The sequence below is a fragment of the Narcine bancroftii genome, chromosome 1, assembly GCF_036971445.1.
Source record: "Narcine bancroftii isolate sNarBan1 chromosome 1, sNarBan1.hap1, whole genome shotgun sequence".
Lineage (NCBI taxonomy): Eukaryota > Metazoa > Chordata > Chondrichthyes > Torpediniformes > Narcinidae > Narcine > Narcine bancroftii.
The window spans coordinates 425282931-425303061 of record NC_091469.1 but is presented as its reverse complement, the minus strand read 5'-3'; the positions used below and the strand labels follow the sequence as shown (position 1 = coordinate 425303061).

The following is a 20131-nucleotide window of genomic DNA, read 5'->3' as shown; positions in this document are numbered from 1 at the left end:
CTCCCCCAAAATAATCAAACTCCAATGTTCATAAATTGTGTGAAAACAGCTACTTTTGAGAAGAATGCCAATAATATTCAGCATTCAAAACAATGGCAGGGCTGCCAGATCTGCTGTAACAGCATCGCTGCTGTTCCTGTGGGCTCATGAAATCAGGGAGCAAAGACAGAGCTCTGTTCCGAAGGGTCCTACGGCCCGGTACTGATGCCAACAGCTCCATACAAGCTTTAAGTGGATGGTTAAAGGAGCAAACTATGTTTTATTTTAAAATCCTGCACCCTCTGAGGTCTGTGCCCAAGATGGGTGCATCTGTGCTGGTCAGCATATGCAGACTCTGGGGGTGGGGATGAAACAGCAGACCTATGCAGGGCATCAGATACAGGGAGAAAACACTCCATTGAGAAGTATGGGAGACGACCCTACACAAATGTGATCGTGACAGCAGACCATGGAAAGACTTCTTTCTGAAAGAAGCATTCAGTGACTGAAGGACCCATGCAGCTGCAGAGGCTGTCCTTTTAATAATTTCTTCTCGTTCTTTTGTTTTTTTTCCTCTTGTTGTTAAGGACACTGGGTAATGCTCATAGCAATGCTTTGTTTTCCTCGGGCAGACAAAATTTGAAGTATATCATGTATATTACATTTCCATGAATATGTGACAATAAAAGGAACTCTGAATATTGATTAAAAAGTTACAATTGTGTATTCAGAGTCCTGATAAAATTGAACCAATGGTTTAAATATTAGAACCATAGAGCACTCCAGCACAAAATGGAATGAAGTTAAAATGTATTATTATAAAGCAAAGTCAATGTAAATGATGAGATTTTAGTGACCATAAAGAGCTATGGACTGGGATATAATTATCAACTATTTATTGAAGTATATAAGGTGATGATGCTATTAAGGTATAGGAATAAATCTCTAAAAATATTTAAGGAAATTAAAACAGAGGCTGACATACAAAAGGTTAGGTCAGAAAAGATCTTCGCATAGTAACAGAGTAGGTAATAGAGATGGCAACTAGGGCAGTGAAATGCAGGTTGTGGGAAATCTGGTAGAACACAGTGTCCCCAATGACTACACCAGCAAGCGGTGCATCCAACTGCAGCTCCTTACATACCAAGGTAGGGAGCTGGGGTTGGATGAATTCCAGATCATTTAGGAGGCAGAGAGGGTGATAGACAGAAGCTATAGAGAGACAGTCACATCCAAAAGGCAAGAGGCAGATAACTGGGTGACTGTTAGAAGAGGGAATGGGAATAGGTAGTTAGTGCAAAGCTCACCTGTGGCCAAACCCCTCAACAATAAGTATACTGTTTTGGAGACTGTTGGGTGTGGACAAGCTAACAGGGATAAGTTGTAGTGGTCAGATCCCTGGCACATAGACTGAGCCTTCAGCTAAGAAGGGAAAGGGGGGTGGGGGGGAATGAGAAGACCTATAGTGATTGGGAATTCGATAGTTAGGCAAATAGATTGGAGGTTCTGTGAACAAGATCGAGACTCCTGGATAAATATTTTGCCTCCCAGGTGCCAGGTTCAGGGGCATCTCAGATTGAGACCATAGTAGTCTCAAGTGAGAGGGTGAGCAACTAGAAGCTGAAAAGCAGGTCCTCAAGGCTGGTATTCTTGGGATAGCACGTGCCACGTGTCACTGATGGCAGGAATTGGAAGTTATGGCAGATGAATACCTGGATGAAGAGTTGGAGTAGGGGACAGGGGTTCATATTTGAGGATGATTGGCATCTCTTCTGGTGAGTATAATTTGCACAAAAAAGACAGGCTGCACCTAAAGATTGATTTCAGATTTATTGTCAGAGTACATCACATACAATCCTGAGATTCATTTTTTTTTTCTTGCAGAGCAGCACTCGATAGTGCAAAAAAAAAACTGCACATAGTGTAAACGTTAACAAAGTGTGCAATACAGGGAGAGCAAAGATATCAATAAAATGCCCAAGTAAGAGTCCTTAAATGAGTGTCTAATTGATTTTGTGATTGAGGACTCTGATGATGGAGGGGTAGCAGCTGTACTTGGACCTGATGGTGGAGTTTTGTGGCACCTCTACCTCTTTACTGATAGCAGCAGTAAGAACAGAGCATGTGCTGGATGGTGTGGGTCTTTGATGATTGCTCCCTCTGATGGCAGCATTCCCTATAGATGTACTCAATAGTGGGGAGGGTTTTGTCTGTAATGTCCTGAGCTGTTTCCACTGCCTTTTGGAGTGCTTTATGGTCATGGGTTTGGTATTCCCATTCCAGACCATGATGCAGCCAGTCAGCACACTTTCCACCACACCTCTGTAGAAATTTGCTAAGGTTTCTGATGCCATACCAAACCTCTGCAAACTCCCAAGGAAATAGAGGTGCTGTCGTGCTTTCTTCACGATGCCATTGGTGTATTGGGTTCAGGAAAGATCCTCCGAGATACTGACTCCCAAGAACCTAAATTAGTTCAACCTATCCACCTCTCATTCCCCAATGATCTCTGGATTGTATGCCTCTGGCTTTCATTTCCTGAAGTCAACCACCAGCTCCTTAATTTTGGTGACATTGAGTGCAAGGTTGTTGTTGGTGCACCATTCAGCCAAGTTTTCAATCTCCATCCTCTATGCTGACTCATCCCCTTCCTTTATACAACCCTCTACCGTGGCATCATTGGCAAATTTGTAGATGGTGTTATTGTTGGACCGAGCCACATAGTTGTAGATGTAAAGTGAGTAGAGCAGGGGGCTCAGAACACAGCTCTGTGGTGCTCCAGTACTGATGGAGATTGTGGAGAAGTTCTTACCAATCTTCACTGATTGTGGTCTGGAGGTGAGGAAATCAATGACAGCTGCATGAAACCAAGGTGAAATTTTGAGAATACTGAGTTTGTATTGTGACAGAATATGTTATATTTTATTTTGTTTTTAAAGGAGAAAAATTGTGGCAGGTTTTTTAGTATAGGTCACATGCAAACACTTCAAAACAGATTTCATTTAAAATGCCAGAGCTCTATGCTCAAGCCAGACAGTCCAGGCTCTGGGGGCCTTTGCGAAAACTGAAGAATGCCTATAAGGATTTCACAAGTAGGTGTTAATTGGTCATGCTGTGGAGTAATGGATTATTGTTTTGGAAAGCAACTGATGAACAAGCTCAAAAGAGTAGGTCTGGTGCCGCAGTATGAGTGTGCAGTTTGCTGTTCTAAGATGGTCATGTGGCTTTTCTCTGAATGAGAGAGAGACTTCTACAGTCCAGTGGCAACAGCTGGCCTGTAGAAAAAAAAATTGAAAACTGGTTGTGAGTTCTTAGTTCAGCCTGGTCAAAACCCTTGTGGTCCATTCAAGAGAGGATTGGCTGTATACTGTTTCACTTGAAATAAGGGAAACAAAAGGGAATTCTATGGTGACCTGAAAGAAAGAGCTTACCATCTGGAAAACTCTGATGGGGCAAGTTTCTTCAGCAAGACACTGAAGTGGCTGGTTACAAGGAATCAGTTGTGGGTGTCCAGCAAGCAACATATCTCTCTCTGAAAACTGACAAGAACCTTCCTAAGCGGTAACCATTTACCTTTCAAGCATCAAAGCCTGGTGAACTTCATAAATGTTAAATTCTGTGCACAGTATAAGAACTGCCTGAAAATGGTGAACTTGGAAGAATGAGAATCAATCGGCTATTCTGAACTTGTATTAACATTACATAGACATGTGCTTAGAATTAGAAGGGGGTTAAGTTAATAGTAATAAGCTAAAGTTTGATCCTGTTTTGATGTTTAAAGATAATTAAAAGTAACTTTTGTTTAAATAATCATTTGTCTTGGTGAATTTCTATTACTGCTGGGTTTTTGTGTCCTCTGGGCTCGTAACAGTATGTTTGATTAATTATACAGTGAAGAGATTTTCCCCTTTTAATAAATGCATGTATTTCCCCCACTCTGAGAGTGACATAATCAAGAAACCCCAGAAGCCACAAAAAAAGCCTGCAGTATTGTCCAAGGAAGAACCCCTCTCCTTAGTTTCAGCGACATTTTGAAATAATTCTCCCTCTCCGGCACCAATAACCTCCTTAAGTCGGAGTATCCACCCTTCCACTATTTCACTAAATATTTACTCTCTGTTGAACTCTCCATATACCTTTCAATATTACTTTAAATAACTGGTAATAAATAGTTCAAAAATATAAACTTGTCTTTCTTTCTGATTTTTAACCTTTACAGTTCACTTTGTCTTTATTCTTGTTCTTTTTTCTAGCATCTATTCTAGGGTCCCCTGTATAGTTCTTGTCGAAATCTCTTTACTTCCTTTATTTTAAGAAAATCTTTGGGGTCCCTCTGATAAAACAATCCTACAGCATTGCATGTTTGATATTCCATGTTCTTAATTTTCTTTTAACATCAAATTCATTTCTTTGCTTTACCAAATTAGTACTCAAGTCCTGAAATAATAGTACCTTTCCTCCTTCCTTCTCGACTGGGTCACCTTTTTTCCCTGGCATATACCACTGTTGCCTCCTGGTAACTCAATAAATATCACTGATCTTGGTCTTTGGTCAACCACTCTTCTGGGACCGAGGGGCTGATGAGCTCTCTCTATAAGTAATTTTTCCTTGAATTTTCCCACTCCCAGATCTTGTGGGATCCACTCTTCAAAGAAATTCACTGAGTCTTCCCCTCAGTTCCTTCTCTCAGCACAATGATTCAGACATTATTTCTTCAACTGAAATGTTCTATGTGGTCGATTTTTGTTCATCAGCAGTTGTTTATTTGCTTTCCATTTCTTTGCATTTTCCTCCAGGGTGTATGATTGTTCTTGATTCATTATCAAGTTGTTTTTAACCTGGCCCTCCCGTGTATTCAGGTCATCAAACACTGTCGTCATTCCTGCTATTTTTCCTCCCACCTTTCTTAGAATCTATGGAGGTTCTGAATGAAAATGCACTATCATTTTTGGAAATCCTGTGTCGACCCCCTACTTCTTTGGGTTTTATGCTGGCATCATGGCTGCACCTTCTTCACCACTGCCTGGTGGACTTTCTGTCGACGATTTCGCAACTTTTGAGCTTCTTCAGTTTTATTTTTTCTGGGTCTCGTTATTCTTGCACATCAATCCTTTGTTTTTAACACATTAAAAAAAAATGTTTTGATGACTTTAAATTGGTCTTTTAATCAATCTGACAGAGAGTTCTTCCAACCTACCTCTGTCTAGGTCCTCAGCACAGCCACATCCCTCGCAGTTTGATTATCATTACGTGGAATATTTTTATTTAAAAAATGGATATTGTCATTATTTGTGGTATCTCTCTCTGTTATGCTTTAACTGTGTAAATAAACAATAGATGTAAGAGTTTAAATAATTAGCCATCTATGCGCTTCTGTGTCCGCACTGCTAAAAGTCAGGAACAGATGGAAAGATTTCTTAAAATTAACTAAGGACTGCATCGCATTTTTAAACCAGCTAACTTGCTGCCTGCCTTGCAGCCCCTTTATGGAGTTGTTCATTTTCATTACTACTGATTCTCTTGGCATTTTTGTGGTGCCACATTGATTAAGTGATCTGGATTCTAGATTAGCTCCCTGGTCACAGTTGCAATGGACTTCTCATGAGACCGATCTGACCTTATTGACTCAAGTAGGAAAAAAGGTGGTTCACATTTCCAAGCAGATTATTGCGGCTAATAATTAAGTAAACATAATGCACCTCCTAGAATAACCAGTCCACAAACTTACCTCCTATTGCAATGAGCGTGTCTCTTTTTGCTAAGTATTGAGAGGTGTCATGTTATTGTTTTTCTGTCTTGTTATGCACCATGTTATCCTGTTCGATGCAAACAATTTTTCACCACTGAGTCTTCCAGGTAACCAGAAACCAATGGTACAGTATGGCAATGAGACAAAGTTTGAACATTGATCGCCATAAAGAATCTCCCACATTAAAACAAAGCTTACGGCAGCTGGCTCAATCTGGGATCAATGGCCGTCTTTGTTACCTATAATTCCCTCACACAGCAGGTGCTGACTTGGGCAGAGTGGTTCCTATTGTGTGGGGGACCTCATATTGAGCCAACTTGTTTATTTTGAACTACAAATCTGTTTTTTGTTCAGCATTGTGAGAAGGACTACATAGGCTCTGATATTTATTTTATATTCATGACCATATATCACAGAAATTTTTGATCAGATTAAGTATGTAAATGACAGTGATAAAAGACACCTTTCACACCAATGAAGAGTTGAACTTGTACTTTTTATGCTCCCTGATAATACATCCTGATCCATTGTCCATAACCATGGTGACTGAAATATATATTCTTATTTAAAACAGTTTATCTCCCTGTCTATAAATGGTATCCATCTCCCATTCTCTCCACTTATCACATGAAATAGAATTATATGGTGCTTATGGCTGAAGAACCATACCTTCAGTCCAGCTTACATTTGCCAATGTCAACGCTCTGGACAAATGTTCTCTCACCCTACTTTCTTTGACTCTTTCAGCAATATCTTTCTCCTGATTCCTCCTTGATTTATCTATAAATGCATCTATTTCCTTTGCTTTATATTTGGTCTACTTTGATGAATCACGAGGTCACCTTTTATATGAAACACAGCAAATTCATCAAACATAGTTGATTTAAAATAAGAGTCAACCTTTCATGTTCCTGAGCCTGCACCAGCTATCATTCAGATTCTGAATAATTATAAAATTATTAGGCTTCCTTTAGCTAAAAGCGTAGTCATTCTCTCTAGATCAAGTGCTTCCATCAAATTTTATCCATTCTGAAGGCTGGTTCATATCTCTGTTCATCATTTGACTATGTCCTTATTTGATATGAACTCAGTCAAGACTATTTTGATCTAACAGCTTTGTTCTCTGGCTTTAATTGTTGAAACCCTCATCAACACTTTTGTCATTCCAAAGACAGATTGCTCATGTTCTCATCACCAAATTGTGTGTCTGTTCTTACATATCTATGATTTTACTTTTAGCGCAAGCTTCACAAGTTGCTCATCAATTCTTGTGGATGGTTTTCAATTTCGGCATGTTTTCTTCACTCTGACAATGATGACCTTCCCCAGCTATCTGTCTGATTCAACAAGCTTCACTCTTTTGATGCCTGATCATTAGTAATCCTGCATTCCTCTATCCAAGGACAAAATTGAATTCATCATGACTCATGATTTTTCCCCAAAGTATATGGTCTACTGTCTCTCTTCCTTTTTTAAAAAAAATTAAAAAAAAAAATCACTAGGTAGGTTCAGTTATGTCCTCACAGGCATGTGGAACTGACCGATGTTACTGAAGGCAATTGCTTAAAAAGCACTCATTATGTGATATGTTTTAGTATTTTCACAAATGATTAGTATTTGTTCTTGGGCTCCCATTTTATCATTATGCTCCCGATGTTTCTTTTAATCATTGCTAAAGCACCTAACATTCTGACAAAAATAATCAGCGAGCCAGAATGCTCCTATTTCTTACCATGTTCCCAATGTAACAGCAGACTGCTCTTACCCTGGGTGCAGGACAAGTGGCATCATTTTCAAAACTCAAATAGACAGTACAGCTGCAGAGTTGGCATTGGAAATTTAAAGCCCCTTTCACACTTGCCGTTCAGTGTCCCGGGATAGGAAATGGGGCTTTGGCCTTTCACACTAGACCTCCCCTAACCGGGACACTGAATGTTTTCACACTTGCAAGGATTATCCCTGGCATTTGCCTGATCTCAATGCCGGCATCTACAGATGCCGGGGATTGTACTAGAGGTCGAGGCCAGCAATCCCTGGTGTGAGATGACGTCATCTGATGGCGGCGTTGAGCAGTTTTTGCTTTCACACTTGCCACTTTAAAGGCTGATTGGCCATCGATTCCTGGGATCATGGGTAAGTGAGAAAGTGGTTATATGCAGTTCATTTTTAGTTTTTTTTTTAACTTTTTCAATAGTAGAGAATTCATTCTTCAGTCAACACAATGAAAGGATCTCTTGCATCTATTTGAACAGGATTTTGAATCTTCCAATGAATGGTAAATTATTCATGTGAATCTGAACTGAAAATTTGGCTGAAAGTAGATGAAATCAATTAGTGTTCAATGATCCATGATGACATCATGACAGATAAGCTGCTCAAGGATCTGCACTATGGTCTGATTTTTGCCGACAATTTTAAAATCAGCAGTTTCAAATTGTCGCAGTCAAGTACTTCCCTTCAGGAGCAATGACAGCCAACACTGATGATGTAAGTGATGAGACGCAAGGGGGTAATAGCCCCCAGACGCGGGTGTGTTAATCATGGGTGATTAATCTCAGATAAAGGATGATGGTGGTGTTTGGAGAGTTGAAGAATGTAATATTACATCCAGTGAATAATAAAAGAAAGTCGACTCTATGGTGTGTGAAAAGAAACGAGTGAGTGTAAATGCATCAAAGAAATGCCATGGATTCTGACAAAATATTTCCTCATGTTCACATTAGATGTACAGTTAAGTTTAGATTTATGATTAGAATTGCAGGTAGGATTTGATTAAATTATTTCTATCCTCACGTCATACTGGATTTTTGTCTCAACGTGAGGGAATAATTATTTAAACAGATACAAAGAATTTAAAAAATGCTGGAACTAGATAATTGACTTAAGTGGTTAATCCTTTCATTAAACAGAGGAAGACGAACACCTGCTGGAATTCACAGCTAATCCATTCTATTTGTGAATTCTAATTCGATGTAAGTTATGATTTACTTTTAATAAGTAGCAGTGAAGCAATAATTGCTTCATTTTACACAGGCTGGGGTCCTTTTCCTCTATCAACTCTCATTTTTTTTCTGTCAAAACAAAATGTCTGACAAAATGAGATCCCTTGATGACATAAAGTTTGAATATTTGGATCAAGTATTAATATGCACAATATAGAGTGTTCCAGTTGGGAGCGCAAGATATTCCACATCGTGGACTTTTACAGGTTTTAACCTTTAGGTCCTAAAATTAATTAACTTAAACTCAATAGTTAAGAGAGCACCAATTAAGTGTCAAATGGAGGAGAATACACAACCACCTTTTGCAAGTTTTCTAATTGCAGTTAAAAATTGGTTTAAAATGCTGGAATTGTGAATTACCAATTTCCTTAAAAGTAGTATGGTCGTACAAATGTTCTAATAGTTCAAAATCATTCATTTACTTCTCTATTATTTGCAATTCAACCCTAAGAACTGAATGGGTCTCAGATTTTTCAAAGGTAAATTAAATTCTGACTGTGAAGTAAAAATAGAGTGCTTTAATGAAAAAGAAATTGTCTCATTCTGAAATAAAAACAAATTTGTTGGATATTGTCAACCAGGCAGCAGGCTTCTCTGTTAAAGAGAAAGGCCATCAACCTGAAATATTATACAAACGTGCTGGAGAAACTCAGCAACATTCATAGGAAGTGAAAGATAACTAATGTCTCAGGCCTGAGCCATCATTACAAATCTGGAAATGAACCTGAAATGTAATTCTGATTTCTCTTCACAAATGCTGCTTATCCCACTCAGAATATCGCATTTTGTTTTAGATTTGTGTCAGTCTTAGTATTTCCTTTATATGACTCAATTAAAGGATTCCTTCTATATGCTGATAATTGTTGCAATTTAATGAATTAGTGCACTTGTTTATCTCCCTTTTTCCCACCACAATCCTGTCCTTTCTTCTTTAAGATGACCAGAATGCCTGTCCTTTACAGGCAACTGTAGAACTAAGAAAGTAACTGATGAAAAGTACAAAGAATCAATTACACATTCTCCAGCACCAACACTTGGGTTTGGAAATCTAATCCATGTGGTGCTGTTCGTAAGTGCCCTAAGCTAGGTTGGGTAGTGAGCAAAGTTGCTTGATCTCAGACATTGCCATGTTCCTTTGAAGAAGACACATATGAGCACTTGGATGCAACCGCTTATAAAGTAGATTAGTGTGTTTATCATTGAAATGTGTATTGCTTTGGCAGACCTGGCAGAAAATCGATGGAGGAACATCAAGGAGACAAACACCAAATTCCAGCTTGGATGAATATAGAACTTAGAGAAATAGGGGAAGCAAATTCACAAGACGTTGTTAAAAAATGGAATTTAAGATTGTTAATAGCGAATGGATAAGCTCCTACCTTGAAACATTTTGTGCTTTGGAAGGTTGATAAAAAAAAGATTGGAAGAGGAGGTTCAATGTCAAGAAGAACACCCTTATTTCAAAATAGATTTATTCTATTTTCTATGGGAAATCAATTTTTAAAGATTTGGCAACGTCAGGGTATTAAGAATATTGAGCATTGTTTTGAAGTGGGGAAATTTATTACTTTTATTAGAATGAAGGAGAAATTTAAGATAGCTGAGAATTCTAGACTTTGTTATTATCAGGTTATGAATTTTTTACGTGAAAATTTCAGTCATGATCTGTTATTGCCAGTAGAGAAAGGTGGATTCATTGTTGTATAATGGAGGTAGAAAGAAATTTATTTCCGTAATGTATAGGTTGTTCGGGATGTAGGATTATATAAATCAAGACTAAGATGGGAATTAAATTTGAATAAGCAAATAGATGAGCACAATTGGATTGAGTAATGTAGAGAAAGTATAAAAAACACAATAAATATGAAATATAGGTTGGTACGATATAATTTTATTCATCAGTTATATTTGACACCACAAAAGCTAAATAAATTGAATCAGATCTTTTCTGATTTATGCTTTAGATGTGGACAGGAAGTTGGTACATGTCTGCATTCTACTTGGCAGTATCCTACAGTTAAACATTTTTGTTTGGAAATAGGTAACTTATTAGAACGAATAACGAGGGTTAAATTCCCACAGGATCCAATGTTATTTTTATTGGGTGATATTAGAGGGGCTAAACCCAAATTAAAATTGATTATGTATCAGTGAAGTTTGTTCAAATTGCTTTACCAATAGCTAGAAAATGTATTGCTATAAATTGGAAACCTGGTACAGGCTTGGAATGGTGAGATGGCATGTAGAAGTTCAGAATTGTACACCACCTGAGAAAATTACTTATGATTTAAGATGTATTTTGGAGAATATGGTCCCCATATTTACAAACAGTGTGTATGAATGTTTAAATAAATTCCAGGCATTCCCTTTTTCTTAATGGCCTCTGTATATTAAATTAAATCTTATAGTAAGATTTGAGGCTTTGAGGCATTCCTTTTGAGGCTCTCTTGTCCCACTTTCTTCTTTGCATTGTGGGGGGGGGGGGTTATAGGGGGGTTCTTTCTCGCTCATTCTTTTATTTTTTTTTCTTATATATACCACATGGATTTACATTATTGTAAAATAAGTGAATTTTTTTGTGGTTTTAAATTTAATAATTTTTTTTAAAATAAAGGATACAAGCACCACCTTTGCCGAAAGAAATTTAATAGATCACAGTTGGAAAGGGAGATAGTAAGTACAAAAAAATAACTAGCAACAAGGGACGATATAACAAAAAGAAGAGAATTGATGGAAAAAAAATATGAAAAATTACAAATGTATAAGATGGAGAAGAACATAATGAAAATAAAGCAAAAGTATTATGAGCTAGGAGAAAAAACACACAAAATATTAGTCTGGCAACTGAAAACAGAACAAGCTAAAAGAATTGTATTGGCATCAAGGAAAAAGGACAAAGGGGGAGACATGTGATGGAGTAGTGGCCGGTAGGAGAATACCAGCCCTCTCCAGAAAACACAAAGTTCAAGAAACACAAAACACAACAAATAAAAGATAAAGTTGTGGAGAAAAGAAAGAAAATGGCACCCAAGAAGGAAAAAGTGAAAACAACAGGAAAAAAAAGAAGAGGAAAAGATGCCAGAAGAGAAAGGAGAAGGCCTTACCTGCATGAAGAAACACTGATCCGTCGTGGAGAAAAGAGCTCACTCCCCAAGGTTGGTGACGATCCCGCAGAGTCACGACCTCCCGACTGCTGGACTGCAAAAATGGCTCTCTAAGCCAAACAGAAGTGCACAATGTGCACATTAAGGAAAAAGAAAACACCGATGGGAGGGGGGCCCAGCTGAGGAATGAACTAACACAGCGTGACCAGCTGAGAGATGCCCGACATCAGGGCTGTCAGCTGGAAGAAGAGGAAAGCGACAAGAAAGGGAGAAATAGGAAAGAAGAACAGCAACAGGAGGCCCAACAGATAACTAGCCCAGAAGAAGAGGACCAACAGCAAGAAGCCATGCAAAAGTCACCCAGCAAAGTGAGGCAAGCAGCTCAACAAGAAAGTCAGAAGAGACACAGATACAAGGATGAGAAGTACAAGACACAAACACAGGTGCACACAGAAGAAGAGGAAGAAGAAGACCATGCTCTGCACAGAGGAATAGAAGGTAAAATAGATGGACAGTATATAGATTTTAAAAAATTCAAGAACAAATGAGAGCATTAAAAAATGGTTGACATTAGAATTTGGATAAATGAAAAGTACAGAAGAAAAAGTGAGTAGAATAGACGTGGTCATGACAGAAATAGGGAAAAGATTAGAAAATGTGGAATAACAAGAAATGGCTGTAGAAATGGAAGTGAATGACTTGAGAAGAAAATTGGAAGACAGTGACAAAAAAGTTAGAGAGTCACAAGAGTTGTTAGCTCAGAAGATTGATATAATGGAAAACTATAGTAGGCGAAACAACATAAAGATAGTGGATCTAAAGGAAGATGAAGAAGGCACAAATATGAAAGAATTTATAAAAGAATGGATCCCAAAGGTCCTGGGAATGCCAGAAATACAGGAAGGAATGGAAATAGAAAGGGCACACAGAACACTAGCCCCGAAACCACAGACACAACAAAAACCAAGATCCATTTTAGTAAAATTTCTGAGATACACAACAAGAGAAAATATACTGGGGAGGGCAAGGAATAAAATTGGAGAAGACAAAAAAACTATTGGAATACAAGGGTCAAAAAATATTTTTTTTACCCAGACATAAGTTTTGAATTTCTAAAGAAGAGGAAGGAGTTTATCACAGCAAAATCGATCCTATGGAAAAAAGGCTATAAATTTATGTTAAGATATCCAGCTGTGTTTAAAATATTTATCCCCGGGGAGCAAAACAGACTGTTCTCGGATCCGGAGAAAGCACGAGAATTTGCAGAACACCTGCAGGACAGAAGGAGAGATGAAGAGATGTAACAAGAATGAAGAACAACGACAAACTACATATAAAGATGTAAAAATAATGTATAAGTAAGAACTAAAGAAGGGAAAGAAAAAGGAAGAAAGGAAATAGGGAGGAAAAGAGGGTGAGCTTTGTTATATGTGAAAATAAAAGTCTTTTCTGGAGGGGGTGGGGTGGGAGAGAATAACAGTCACTGCGAAATCAGTTGATGCTTGCGAGCAGGTTCACAATCCAAATGGAGAGGGGAGTTGTGGTTGCCCGGCAAGGGACAAGGGGCAACTCAGAGAGGTGGGGGGATACATTTGGGGTTAAGGGAATTTTAGAAGTGGGAGTTGTTGAAGTATTTTATTTTTAAATGTGTTGTCATACATTGAGTTCAAAAAGGGAAAACTGAGAGATGAAAAGGGGGAAGGTGGTGGTGAGGAAGTGGGAATGAGGTGTAAACAGAATATGAGATGGCCATGTTGAACTATATGACTATAAACATTAATGGAATATATAACCAAATTAAAAGGAAGAGGCTATTAAATTTACTGAAAAAAGAAAAAAAAATAGACATAGCATTTGTGCAGGAAATGCTTCTAACTGAAGTGGAACATAATAAATTAAGGAGAGACTGGGTAGGGCACAGAGCGGCAGCATCATATAATTCAAAAGCCAGAAGTGTAGCTATATTAATAAATAAAAATGTACCAGTCAAAATAGAGGATGAAATAATAGATCCAGCAGGGAGGTATGTAATGATAAAGTGTCAGATATATTCAGAATTCTGGAATTTGATCAATATATATGCACCTAATGAAGAGGATCAAAAGTTTATGCAAGATATTTATTTGAAGATTGTAGATACACAGGGGAATATATTGATAGGAGGGGATTTCAACCTTAATTGAAACCCAAAGTTGGATAAAACTGGACAAAAGACTAGTAAAAAGAATAAAGTGGCCAAATTTATGATTAAATCAATACAAGAAATTAAACTTATGGATATATGGAGGAGGCAGCACCCAAGGGAGAAGGAATATTCATATTATTCAAGTAGGCATAAAACATACTCAAGGATTGATATGTTTTTGTTGTCAGCCCATATTCAAGGGAGAGATAGGAAAACTGAATATAAAGCTAGATTGCTATCTGATCACTCACCCCTGTTATTAGTAATAGAACTGGAGGACATCCCAGCAAGAACATATAGATGGAGGTTAAATTCCATGCTACTTAAAAGGTAGGAATTTAGAGAATTTATTGAATGCCAAATTAAAATGTACTTTGAAATAAATATAGAATCAGTGAAAGACAAATTTATATTATGGGAAGCAAAGAAAGCCTTCATTAGAGCGCAGATAATAAGTTATGTAACTAGAAGAAGGACTACAATCGGGAAATAGAACAGTTGGAAAGGGAGATAGTAAGTACAGAAAAAGAACTAGCAACAAGGGAAGATGTAACAAAAAGAGAACTGGCAGACAAAAAAATAAAATTACGAACGTGTAAGATGGAGAAGAACATAATGAAAATAAAGCAAAAGTATTATGAGCTAGGAGAAAAAAAAACACAAAATAATAGCCTTGCAACTTAAAACAGAACAAGCTAAAAGAACTGTATTGGCATCAAGGAAAAAGGACAAACAAATTACATATAATCCAATGGAGATTAATGAGAACTTTAAGGAATTTTATGAACAATTATACCAAACTGAAAATGAGGGGAAAGAAGACAAAATAGAAGAGTTTTTAGTTAAAATTGAGCTGCCGAAATTGCAAGAGAAACAATACAAACTGATAAAACCATTTGAAATAGAGGAAGTACAGTATATATTAAAAAAGCTGCTGAACAATAAAATGCCAGGAGAGGATGGATTCCCAATAGAATTCTATAAAACATTTAAAGAGTTATTAATTCCTCCTTTCCTGGAAGTAATGAACCAGATAGAAGAAACACAAAATTTGCCAGATTCATGTAAGACTGCAATAATTACAGTAATACCAAAGACGAGGAAGGATCCACTAACACCAGCATCAAATAGACCAATATCTCTACTTAATTCAGATTATAAGATAATAGCCATATTATTAGCAAACAGATTGGCCGACTGTGTACCAAAAATAGTAAATCAAGATCAACTGGATGTATTAAGAAAAGACGAATAGCGGATAATGTCTGTAAATTTATTAATCTAATTCATGCAGTTCAAGGAAATAAGATACCAAGAATGGCTGTTGCTTTAGATCCAGAAAAAGCCTTTGACAGAGTAGAATGGAATTATTTATTCAAAGTACTACAGAGGTTCAACCTACCAGAGAATTATATTAATTGGATTAAAGCATTATATAAGGGTCCAATGGCAAAGGTGACAGTAAATGGATATGTATTGAACCAATTTAAATTAAGTAGGTCAACTAGGCAGGGATGTCCACTATCTCCTTCACTGTTCACTTTAGCAATAGAACCATTGCAGAACTGATAAGAACAGAAAATAAAAGGGATAAAAATAAAGGAGAAGGAATATAAAATCAGTTTATTTGCAGATGATATCATAGTATACGTAACAGAACCAGAAATATCAATAAAAGGACTACATAAGAAATTGAAGGAATATGGAGAAATATCAGGGTAAAAGATCAACGCAAATAAAAGTGAAGCGATGCCAAGGAGTAATGCGGATTATACAGAATTTTAAAAAGAATCACCATTTAAATGGCAAACACAAGCAATCCGATACCTAGGTATTAGATTAGATAATAATTTAAGCCACCTATACAAATTAAATTATCAACCATTAATGAAAAAATTACAGGAAGACTTAGAACATTGGAAAGAATTGACACTAACATTGATAGGGAGGGTAAATTGCATGAAAATGATTGTCTTCCCAAGGATACAATACTTATTTCAATCGTTACCAATTCCCTTAACAGCGAAATTCTTTAATGAACTAAAGAGAATAATAAAGAAATTCTTTTGGAAAGGGGTGAAACCGAGGATAGCGTTAGATAAATTAACAGAGTGGTACAAACAAGGTGGTTTGCAGTTACCAAACTTTAAAATTATTATAGAGCAGCACAATTAAGGTATTTATCAGATTTTTATCAGACAAGGGAAAAACCAGATTGGACTAAGATAGACCTAGATAAAATAGGGGAGAAGGTACCGGAACATATACTTTATAAGTGGAATGAAAAGCTGGTGCAATATTAAAGCTCACCAGTACTGCATCATTTACTCAATATATGGAAGAAGATTCACTTAGAAAGGAAAAAAAAACAAATTACCAACTACCAAGATTATTATTGATGCAAAATCAACCAATCCTTTTTACAATAGATTACCTTTCCTTTAGAGAATGGGAGAGAAAAGGAATCAAAAGAATAGAAAATTGTTTTTAGGGAAATAATTTATTAACATTTGAACAAATGAAGTACAAATATGGAATAACTCATGGTACAATGTTTGCATACCATCAACTGAAAGCCTACTTAAAGGATAAATTGGGAAACAGACTGAGATTACCAGAAGGAAGCAGCATTGAATATGTGATTACAGAAACAATGATAATAAAAAGTTTTATAACGAACATCTACATCAAGCTGCAAGAGAAGGAAAATGACGAAATAAGCTATAAACCCAAACAAAAGTGGGAAAAATATTTAAATATAAAGATAAAAAATGAAACATGGGAAAAGTTATGCTCTGGAACTATGAAGAATATAATAAACACAAGGTTACACATGATACAGTATAATTGGTTACACAGGTTATATATCATGCCCCAAAAGTTAAAAAAATGGGATCCAACATTATCAGATAGATGTTTTTGCTGTAAGAAGGACATGGGAACAACAGTACATGCAATTTGGGCATGTGAGAAAGTGAAAAAGTTTTGGGAAGATCTAAATCTTGTACTAAATAAAATCACAAAAAAAAACATACCAAAAAATCCAGAGATCTTTCTTCTAAGTAATATAAGAAGTAAAGAATTAGGCCTCAAACTGGATGAAGCGCAAAAAAGATTTATTATGATAGCCTTAGCTGTAGCAAAAAAATGTATAATGTCAACTTGGAAATCAGAAGAGAGCCTGAGACTACAGCAATGGTACATGGAAATGAATAAATGTATTCCATTGGAAAAAATAACATATAATTTAAAAAATAAAGTCACATTATTTGAACAAAGTTGGAAACCGTACATGGAACATAACAGAGAGGGCTTGCCTCAGACCTCCACCCCCTAAAATGATAAGAAGACAAAATGGCTTGATCCAGTGTGTAAAAGTAGAAGACACAATTTTCCTGTTTATTTTCATTGTGTGATAACATTGTTTAATGGTTTTATTATATTGTATATGTTTAATGGGTTTGGAGGGGGGAAGGAAGGTAAGGGGGGGAAAAAAGGGAGAAAATGCCACTGTGTATATTTAAGAGGGAAATGTTTGTATGTATTTTGATTGATATGGTTCACAGTGTGAAAAATAAAAAAAAAAAAATAAAAAAAACTGTAGTAAATCTTTGATTCCAACTTTTACAATGGACAAGTTCTGGCCCCTCCTTGTGCAGTGTCCAATGGCTAGTGTCTCATCTCTCCTCGAACTGCAACCTAAGGCATCATGTATCGAACTCTAGTGGAAGCTCAGATGTTTTTCCTGAGTCTTCGGCTGCTCTCAACTAACCTCAGGCCAGCTGAGGGTCACATCAAATTTCCGTGTACGCTGTGATATCTAACTAAGGTGTGGATTTTTTTTTTGTATCAGTTTAATTGTTTACAATCTAGCCAATTAGATGCTATAATGTTAGTAACAGAGGAAACTAGGATCTGTTGCTTTTTGGGGAATTGGGTTCCCAACCATTGGTATCACACTCAAATGATCTAGTCATGAGCAGCATTTCCCAAAAGTTGCCTCCCTTCATCATCTCTTACTTCCTCAGTTGCTCAGTGCCTAAATGGTGACAAAAGCTGTGGCCTAATATGGATCTCTGAATTTTTATGATCAAGCTATAATTTGCTTTGAAGTGCAGAGCTCCTTGTACGCAGCATAAAGGACAATGGGGCCTGTTCATCATTTACTGAGTGGCAGGATAGTTTTGTTGAGTACAAAAGGTTCCACTGGGCATAGTTATGCACCATATTCATGCCATGTCATCAACAGTTAGCCCTGGTCACCCAGCAGAAAGGAGACTTATGGTAATGTAGTAATTTACACAAACTCAGATTATCCCACAACTTTTTACAGGCTATCTAGAACATTTGAAGGGTAGACCCAGTAAATTTATGCACATAAACACCACCCCCAAAAAAAAGCAACAAGCAGTTGTAGTCAGCTTTATTAATCACTGCCCTCAAAAACTGGGATAACTCCCCAGATTTTATTCAAAATACTGTTATATGGACTTGAGGTTTCAGGTGGAGCCTCAGTGTCACATTCTTTCCAAAAGAGAATAGATGAGGTGTTACAGCACTGAAACCCCAAGGAATTCTATTGTTTACTTACCAATTTTTCACTTTAACCACATAAAACTATAGCCGCTTTCAGGTGGCCACAAAGCCCAACTGTAAAGCCGCACAGAATACTCCCGTGCAGCTGTCAGGTGGCCATCTGAAACCGGAAAAGCCAGTCAGGAGGGTTACTCACCTAACCCTTCTTCGAGAGGTATAACTAGCCTGCTCTGAGTATCGATTGTGGCAGCTGAAAGCGGCCGGGCTGCCAGGGGACGGGCTGATGACATCGCGGTGATGTCGTCAGTCATCGACTCCATAGACAAGGAAGCCAGACTAAAGTAGACTTATTCAAATTTTATTTCGTACCCTCTCCCGCTGCCAGTCTCCCCACCCTCACCCACCCAACTCCCGTTGCCGGTTCCCCCCCCCTCACTCGCCTGACTCCCGCTGCCGGTTTCTCCTCCACCCACCCTCGCCCGCCCAACTCCCGCTGCCACTTTGGGGGTGGGGGGGGAGACTGGCAGTGGGAGTCAGGCGGGTGAGGAGGGAACCGGCAGCGGGAGTCAGGCAGGTGAGGAGGGAACCGGCAGCAGGAGTTGAGCAGGCAAGGGGAGGGGGAACCGACAGTGGGAGTTGTGCAGGCGAGGGTGGGAGGGGGATACAGGCAGCGGCAACGGGAGTTAGGTGGGCGTGTGGGGGATCTGGCAGCGGGAGTCGGGCGAGCGAGAGTGGGGGGGGGAGAGACCAGTAGCGGGAGTCGGGCAGGCGAGGGTGGGAAGGGTAAACCGGCAGCGGCAACGGGACTCGTGCAGGCTGGGGGGGAACCAGCAGCAGGACTCAGGTGGGCTTGGGGGGGGGGGGGAGACCGGCAGCGGGAGTTAAGTCATGCCTGCGCTGTTTGTCAGGCATGCCTTGACATGCTGCTATGATGTGAGGTCAGCGTGGGTGGGACTAGGCACCTGCCCGGAGTAGCCGGCTTTCGCTGCTAGGCAGCTAGCAGTCAGCTTGCACGTTTAGGTGCCAGAAAGCTGTCCATTCCGTGACCATCTAAACGTGCTATCTGAACTCCTCTAGCCGTGCCTGCAGGCGCCTAATCTTCTATCAGAACACCTGAAAGCAGCTTATGTAAATGTAAAATCATTTAGGCTGTGTGTATGATATTGCAATTTAAAGGTGTAATTTTGTTTTTGTTAGTTGTTTATCTCACTACTATTGCCATTACATTCAGTGATATTCAGGAATTATTATTTACAAGCAACATTAGTACAAAAACATTGCTAAAGATTCTGTATGGTCTGGTATGGGAGAAGATCCATGCGGTGGGGTGGGGTGGGAGGGGGGAGAGCCACGAGTTACTGCACTGGGTGACATAGGAGAGGACAAGATCTACAAAATGATGACAGGTATAATGTGGGTAGACTGCAGGAAACCTTTCCATCATTAGTAGGTTAAACAATAGAGCATAAGTTTAGGGTAAAGTGGAAGAGATTTAGAGGGGATACGAGTATGAGGAGGTCATCTTCAGCCAGAGTTGTAAATAACTGGAATGCAATGCCTGTGAGGGTAGTTGAAG

General features: G+C 38.3%; 1 protein-coding gene across 6 annotated transcripts in view; it reads left to right on the top strand.

The window, feature by feature from the left end:
* The window catches only part of LOC138751634 (adenylate cyclase type 2-like), a 650763-nt gene that overhangs the window by 364272 nt on the left and 266360 nt on the right, over positions 1–20131 (top strand). The window lies entirely within an intron of this gene.